This window comes from Leiobunum rupestre, chromosome 2 (genome assembly GCF_980474605.1).
Source record: "Leiobunum rupestre chromosome 2, qqLeiRupe1.1.hap1, whole genome shotgun sequence".
Taxonomy (NCBI): domain Eukaryota; kingdom Metazoa; phylum Arthropoda; class Arachnida; order Opiliones; family Sclerosomatidae; genus Leiobunum; species Leiobunum rupestre.
This window is the reverse complement of record NC_143385.1, coordinates 820652-829899: the sequence shown is the minus strand read 5'-3', so window position 1 is coordinate 829899 and position 9248 is coordinate 820652.

Genomic DNA, 9248 nt, shown 5'->3' with positions numbered 1-9248 from the left:
CAATATGTAAATATAGGTATAAGGATTGAAAAAATACTTAAAGTGGTTTTACTGATAAACTCTAAAGGAATTTAACTTTAAAGGTATCTTAGATTATTGTTTTTAATTTTATTCAAGTTGAAAACGTATTAAGAGTCCTTCAAAGTACTATAAAAGGATTATATTTACGAACTTAATTCATATTTTCTTCAAACTTTCAATTCGCTTTTATTACTATTTAAATACGGTAAAATATAATTCTTATACACAAATATAGTCAGAAAGATACTATAAAACACTAAAATTAAAATTAAATTAAATTTGTGTGGATAAGATTTGTAAATATCATTTTGAAACTAATAACTTTCACGCTTTATTTAAGTCAAGCCAATAAAAACGATTACCTATATTTTAAATTCGGTAAAATATAAATACATTTCCGATATGTAAATAGGTAGAATAACACTATGAAAAGTTCCTTTTTCTTCTTTTAATACGACAACACACAACTCTGATACGCAAATATATAAAGAAAATATAAAAAAAATTTACTCTACGTTCGATACGTTAAAATACATTTCCGATACACAAATATAGATAAAGAAATACTATAAAATATAAAAAGGTAGAAAAATACTACACATTAACCATTATGAATTTAAGCTTACAACATCCTTCACGTATAGAGCATAACATATATGTTCAGAGTTAACTTGTTTCCTCGTTATCTTTATCGCATGTGTTTTAAATAGCGTATGGAATAAGTTAAGAATGTACTGAAATGGTGTATGTTTAAACCTCGTAGAATAAAGAGTAAAACATATGTTCAGAGTCGGCTTGATTACTAAAGCGAATAACACAGACGTTTCCGGTGTAGTCACGTAGGAAGAAAAATACTACAACACTCTCTATACTCTACATTCAACACGTTAAAATATACTTCCGAAATGCCAATATAGGTAGTAAAATACTACAAAATCTCTATACTTTACCTTCAATACGTTAAATTACATTCCAATATGTAAATATAGGAGGAAAAATACTGCAAAAGCCTCTTTTCTTGGCGTTCAATATGTTAAAAAAGATTTCTGAAATGCAAATGTAGGTAGTAAATACTACAAAATCTCTATACTCTACCTTCAATACGTTAAATTACATTCCAATATGTAAATATAGGTAGTAAATACTACAAAAGCCTCTTTTCTTGGCGTTCAATATGTTAACATAGATTTCTGAAATGCAAATATAGGTAGTAATTACTACAAAAGCCTCTTACTCTACGTTCAATACGTTAAATTAATGATATGCCTCCGATCGAATCGTTCATTTTTTCCTATTTAAATATACGCATTTAAATTAGAATAGCTTCTAGTGTTCGGCAGTCGATTAATTTTTATCCACAAATTTTCCGATTTATTTAAAAGAATATAATTTTAACTTATTTAATTGTGTTTTTTACCCAACCAAGCATTTATTTGAATAAAAGTAGTATTTATTTAAATAACCAATAGTTAAATAAAAATTGTTAAATGTTTAAATAATCGAAAGTGAACAAGCCTATTTTTTAAATAAAACAAACAGACTTTAGAGTTGATAAGATTTGTAAATATCATTTGAAACTAATAATTTTCACGCTTTATTTAAGTCAAGGAATTACATTTTTAAAAATGAAAGAAGTTAAACAATATAAAAATTTGTAAATATTGTAAATATTTTTAGGTAATAAAGAAATTAAGAAATGTTTTAATTAAAATATCTTTCATTTTCTACTACATTTTTAAAAATGAAAGAAGTTTAACAATATAATTATTCTAATATAATTTCAAAATCAGGTATTATTTAAAGTACAAATGCATAATTTAGTGAAGCAATTCTTATTTAAATACTTTTATTTAATTAATTTGTGTATCTGAAATGTATTAATTGAAAAATAAGTGGGTTTTACTATTTATCACGGTTTTATATATATATATATATATATATATATATATTGGAATTGTTACAAAAGGTTCTTTTAAACGTAACTTAGTTCAAAACGTATTAAGAGCCCTTCAGAGTACTATAAAAGGATTTCATTTACAAACTAAATTAATATTTTCTTCAAACTTTCAATTCGTTATAATTTGAATTTAAATGAAAACATCATGGATTATAGGTGCGTAATCTACTATTAGACCGAACTAATTAAAAAAATACTTAAAGTAAGTGGTTTTACTGATAAACTCTAAAGGAATTTTGGAATTTTCTAGAATAGCAAAGTAAAACTAAAACGTAAACCAAGTTTAAAACGAAACTAATAACAGGGAGAAAGGTTAAAGTAAGTAATTTTTTTGATTTTTCGTTTTTTAATTTGAGTTCCCTATATTATTATAAACTAAATTAAATATAATTTTTGAAAATTTGTGATAAAAGATCTGCTCCTTCGTGTTTTACATATATTTAAAAACTCGAGATTTTAATGAATTGTTTTCAAAGCATGAAAAATATAGCAGATCCTTTGATTTTAATTGTAGTTAGTAGTTACTTAAAAAAAGTCGCTAGCTGACTTGGAGCTGGTGTAGTTAAATTTTAAAAATGTGTATTTTAAATTTTGTTTGTAAAAGTTTTTTTTTGAAAAAGTTTAGTATTATAGTTTAAATTTATTAAATAAAATAAAATAAAATATAAATTATACATTTGGTTTAGTATTTTACTATTGCAAGTAAAATTAATAGTAATTTCAATTACTTTTTTAGTTTTTTTTTGACAAATATGCAAACTATTTAGTTATTTCAAAAACAAATACGTCGAATTATTTGGTATTCGAAATACTATTGGTTAGTTTTTATATCTTTAATTTTATTTTTCAGAAAAATTTCTCTTTGTCTAGCTTCTTCTAACTTTAATTTAGATGGCCTTAAAGCCAAGTATTTAACAAATTTTGTAACCAAGTAGATGGAGCTTTAAACAATTTTTCAGTCATGTAGTCAAGGAAATGTTCAAATATACGTGTATTTGGTCATTTTGATGGTCAAATAGCCCAGTATGGAACTGTGAGATGATAGTCAGACATTGAGACGCGGGTGGATAAAAATTAATCGACTGCCGAACACTAGAAGCAATTCTAATTTAAATGCGTATATTTAAATAGGAAAAAATGAACGATTCGATCGGAGGCATATCATTAATTTAACGTATTGAACGTAGAGTAAGAGGCTTTTGTAGTAATTACTACCTATATTTGCATTTCAGAAATCTATTTTAACATATTGAACGCCAAGAAAAGAGGCTTTTGTAGTATTTATTACCTATATTTGCATTTCAGAAATCTATTTTAACATATTGAACGCCAAGAAAAGAGGCTTTTGTAGTATTTACTACCTATATTTACATATTGGAATGTAATTTAACGTATTGAAGGTAGAGTATAGAGATTTTGTAGTATTTACTACCTACATTTGCATTTCAGAAATCTTTTTTAACATATTGAACGCCAAGAAAAGAGGCTTTTGCAGTATTTTTCCTCCTATATTTACATATTGGAATGTAATTTAACGTATTGAAGGTAAAGTATAGAGATTTTGTAGTATTTTACTACCTATATTGGCATTTCGGAAGTATATTTTAACGTGTTGAATGTAGAGTATAGAGAGTGTTGTAGTATTTTTCTTCCTACGTGACTACACCGGAAACGTCTGTGTTATTCGCTTTAGTAATCAAGCCGACTCTGAACATATGTTTTACTCTTTATTCTACGAGGTTTAAACATACACCATTTCAGTACATTCTTAACTTATTCCATACGCTATTTAAAACACATGCGATAAAGATAACGAGGAAACAAGTTAACTCTGAACATATATGTTATGCTCTATACGTGAAGGATGTTGTAAGCTTAAATTCATAATGGTTAATGTGTAGTATTTTTCTACCTTTTTACATTTTATAGTATTTCTTTATCTATATTTGTGTATCGGAAATGTATTTTAACGTATCGAACGTAGAGTAATTTTTTTTATATTTTCTTTATATATTTGCGTATCAGAGTTGTGTGTTGTCGTATTAAAAGAAGAAAAAGGAACTTTTCATAGTGTTATTCTACCTATTTACATATCGGAAATGTATTTATATTTTACCGAATTTAAAATATAGGTAATCGTTTTTATTGGCTTGACTTAAATAAAGCGTGAAAGTTATTATTTTCAAAATGATATTTACAAATCTTATCCACACAAATTTAATTTAATTTTAATTTTAGTGTTTTATAGTATCTTTCTGACTATATTTGTGTATAAGAATTATATTTTACCGTATTTAAATAGTAATAAAAGCGAATTGAAAGTTTGAAGAAAATATAAATTAAGTTCGTAAATATAATCCTTTTATAGTACTTTGAAGGACTCTTAATACGTTTTCAACTTGAATAAAATTAAAAACAATAATCTAAGATACCTTTAAAGTTAAATTCCTTTAGAGTTTATCAGTAAAACCACTTTAAGTATTTTTTCAATCCTTATACCTATATTTACATATTGGAATTGTTACAAAAGGTTCTTTTAAACGTAACTTAGTACACTAATTAAGTATTTTTAATTGACCGTAATTAAAATATACGTAAGTGGTTTTTATCTTATTTTATACCTACGGAAGGGATAAATAAATTATAGCAATAAATTTTTGGAGTTTGGAGATGGGTGGAAAAAAAAATAAGGCTCTTCGTTTTTCCAACTGCTTTTCTGATGTACCCAAAAATGGACCAAAATAGACCAAAAGTACCCTTAAAACGACCAAAGTCACCATTTTCGGCCCTATGTACCCCATTTCGGACCAAAAGTACCCCATTTCGGACCAAAAGTACCCCAAACTGGACCTATTAGCTTTATTGTAATGTTAAACTCCCATAGAGATTCCCCTAAAAGAAAAAAACTTGCGGTCCAATTTTGGGTACATGAATTATTTCGGAGAGGGAATCAATGTTTTAAATTCAAATTAACCGCGCGCCCGGGCAATCCGCGCCTCCCAGGTAATCCACGCACGCGCGCGCTATCTTCCTGCCTAGGTTATCAAGTATCATACAACTTACATAATTTCCACTTATTTCGTACGATAAAACGCGATCGAGATATTCGTTTTAAGAAATACTCGTGAGATAGGTTCAAGTGCCAAGCGTACTACAATTATATTAAAATGAAGTTTAAAAATATTTCCATTCTACTTTAACAACGAATATTCCATGAAGTCAAAACACTCTAAAATTCAAATTAACCGCGTCCCCCGGGGTAATCTGCGCACGCGTCGCCTAGGTTATCAATTTTTACATCATTTCAACTTATTCCGTACGATAACACTTGATAAGATATACGTTCAAGTATCTTTCGCGATAAGCGTAGATAAATGAACAAGTTGGCCTGGACACAATATGTTGATATACGGGAAAACACAATACCCTAAATAAATTGACTTTTGGACGATTTTACCCTCATTTCACCCCTTAAATCCCGGTTTTCGATCCCGAACCTAAACCTGAACCTGGGACTGGCGTCTCGCCCTCACTTTCCTTCTACTACAAAACATTTAAAGTGCATTTTATTGAAAAAGCGACCGCTATATGCAACACTATAAACCAAAAATTATTTTTTCAAATAAAATAAAGTGTTCTACTTAAAAATAAAAGTTTCCCATTGCTGATATTTTAAATATTAAACCAACTCTGAACAATAAACCTTTAATAAAAAAGTTTTTGAAATAGGATTTCTCTATAGCAGATAATATTTTCATGGACCATTTTAAAACTCGGAACAACTCCTTCCGCGTTGAGTTTGCAAGTTCTCTCCTCACTGGTTTAAGGGGTTTTCCCCCGAGCTCTTCGGCTTCCCCTTCCATACGGTAATAGTTAGTGTAATGAGCTGTTGGCTCGATCGTGTGGCATGTAGGGCTTGCCACCACCCTCCTACGCATTGTAACCCGGCCACCTGAATTAAAGGCTTCAAAATTCGCTTGATGACTTAGGCCTAAGGTGGTGCCTTGGGTATTAGCCTAGCTGATAATTATCTTTTTTATATATTTAATCTTATTTAATGTTTAGAAGATTCCACCAACGCTCCCGTTCCCACTGCCACTCCATTTTGACAATCCTCTTATAATACCGACACCGACCCCATTCCCGCCATCACGCAATTTTCCTCTTTGTTGCCATCACTCATTTTCCTACTCTCTTTTCTACTCCCACCACCGCTCCCCCTCCAATCCCTACACGTTTCGCCACGTCCCATGCTATTCTCTCAAACTCACCCACTGCACCCAATATGCCTCTCATTAAATCATCTGCTATTCCTCTCCGCGCTCTCATTTCCATTGCATTTTTTCCCCCACTTTGTCTTCTAATCCCGCTCCTTTCACGGTGATCGCTAATAATGACCTTAAGTTAACCTTGCCAGCACCATTTCTGCTCTCAGCCCGAAAATAGTTCGTCAAGTCGACAACTCATGCAACCATGGGTCGGCCGAATCAAATGAAATTTAAATCACCTAAACAAGGGACAAAACCATGAGGAAATTGAAATTTTGGGTGAAATCAATGAGGCGGTTGCGTAACTAGAGCCTTTCGAAGTAAGTCACTTTTTCAAACTATTGAAAACTTCATTTTCGCACCCTCAAACATTTTATATAATAAATTGAAGAATATTTCGATGATTACTATGAAACTCTCGAATAAAGGGAAACACATAGCGCTGATTTCGAAAACATTGATTATTATTTTCTAAATATTACCATTTTATTATACTAAGTTCATGATTTTTATTCAACGGAGGGTCATTTTCAACCGCCAATTTCGGGGTGAGGGCAAACTTCGATTTTACATTTTAGACATTCATAAGCATGCTCTTTAAATAAGCTTTAATTTGTTGTACAACACTTTATATCTAAGCTATTTCGTATAGGTGAAACATTAGATCAAAAGTCAGAAATAAATTCTTTAAATTTTCAAAAAGATTTTAAATTAAAAAATTTAAAATATAACACTCGATTAGACTAGTGCTTCCAAACGACTCCCAGATATCAGTTGCGATATCTGATCTGGGGAAAAAGAGCAGATCAGATCGGTATCTATTTATTCGTTCTTTAGAAATAAAAATATGAAAACCTGCTAGAAATGTTAAGGTTGGATAAATAAAAAAGTACTGTATCAAAATAACGAAATTTTAATTTAGTTTTGGCTTACATAGGATTTAATACTAAATGGGCAAGTCAGATAACTGTTCAGTTAACATCTGGAAAAATTTACACGAATGACCTGATCTGTTGACCGTTGGAAGCACTAGATTAGATAAACTATTTACGGGAACGATTATGAAACGCTGCCTGTACGCTATCTAAGCATATTTTGTTCATTTTCAGATTTGAACGAAATTTTTCATTCGTTTCGGGCTCCGGCAGAATACACTAAATATTCTCTAAGGGAAGGAAGTACTTGTCTTCTTTTAATAGCCATGACAGTAGACATCGTTTATTGTTGCATTTCATAAATCGAAGCAGATAGCCATTTACTGCCTCAACTGTTCCGCAAACTTGAGCTACATACCATTCTTTGTCGTAAATCGCTGCTACATAATCGCCCACAGTAACGTCATCAAATTGTAGCGAATCTTCGGTTTTTTTAGTTTTGCAAACTCGTACTTTTGTGGAAAGTTGGTCGTCAGATATTCGAAACATATTTAGCTCTTCAATTGCTATACCATATACGCGAGCTGCTATGACATCTTTTACTTTCTCTTCAAATGTTTAATTCACTTAGTCCTTGGGTTTTATAGCATTGTTCATTTTTAAATCTACCAATAGAACACATTTCTGGCAAAATAGGTTCTGATGCCATCGTTGCCGACTTTAAGTACAACTAATTTGTGTTTTTAAGTCCTAAAACATAAAAACGAATTTTACAACTGATGTCGCGTTGTAAAACATGATAAACACCTTTTTTATACAAAACACTTACCTTTATTGTAAAATGAACTAAAATTCTTCAACCGTTCATTGTCTGAATATCGTAGAATCTTACAACATCAAACTACATAAAAATATCGCTCTCAATAGCGATTTTTGTGTCTGCCCCGAAATTATAAAGTTCTGGAATTGTTTACTTGACTTAGATACCAATGTAGGCGTATAATCTGCACCATTATATACATAAACAATGACATCACGTCAGCTATACCTTCCATCATCAATGTATACAGCAATTTCAAAATTCCTAGTAATTTTTTTGTAACGAGATGGCGTTGGGAGCCCAAAATGAATTAAAATGACCATATAATGAATTCGAGGAATTTAATTAATATTATACGAGGAATTTAAGTAATATAAATTATTTGATACAAAATATTTCATATAAAAAGCGGATGAAATGTTCAAACTGAAAGTAAAATTGCACAAACTCAATTTGCATCTAGATTTTGTATTATTTATGAATTATCTTTAAATTTGACTAGAAATTAAACCCGTTTTGCTTGAATGCTCGTTATTTCTTGACGTCGTTCGGCCATATTTTTTATATTTCATTTCTAGCCGGGAAGCCGAAACACGCATGCGCGCAACCGTGAAACGAATATACTTCAACCTGTTTTGCCACGTCAATTTTCATTCTCAATTTGTGAGAAATTCAGAAAATTGTCACGGAGACTCTTCGAAAATTATGAAAAATAAAACTTTTCTAATTTTAGACCATTCTTTTTGGTCGAATTCGACTACGTAGTGACGTAGACCAGAGCGATTTTCGAATCGCACATCATAATTATTTTTCGACTCTTTATTTTTGTATATACTCTCTTAACGTTTATAAAGTTTATTTTGGATAAACTTTGCGTACATTTTTTTGTTATGAGGTTTCCTAAAAACCTGAATTCTAAAATTATTTTTATGTCTGTCCCTTCTTAGCCGTAACACTTACGAGAATAAACACTGTTTTTCAGTTCGTAGAACTGGTTTTAGTATAATAATTTCTTGTAGGATAATGGTTTAATTAATTAGCTTCATTTCATCTTTTATAGCGCGGGTAAGTTAAAATCTAGTATCGGTATGAATTGTATTTAATTCGTTTTTAATTAAGTTTTTAGTTTAACATATGGTCAAGAGTGCGAGGAAAATGTAACAGCAAAAGTAAATAAAACAGAAAAAAATTACGTATGCGGGGGAAGATGAACGTGAAGGGTTACAGATACCACGACGATTTGATTTTTTGTATTAGGAAGGAGCTTACTGTTTAAGCTTGAGGGGGATGCCTAAGTTGAAATCAAT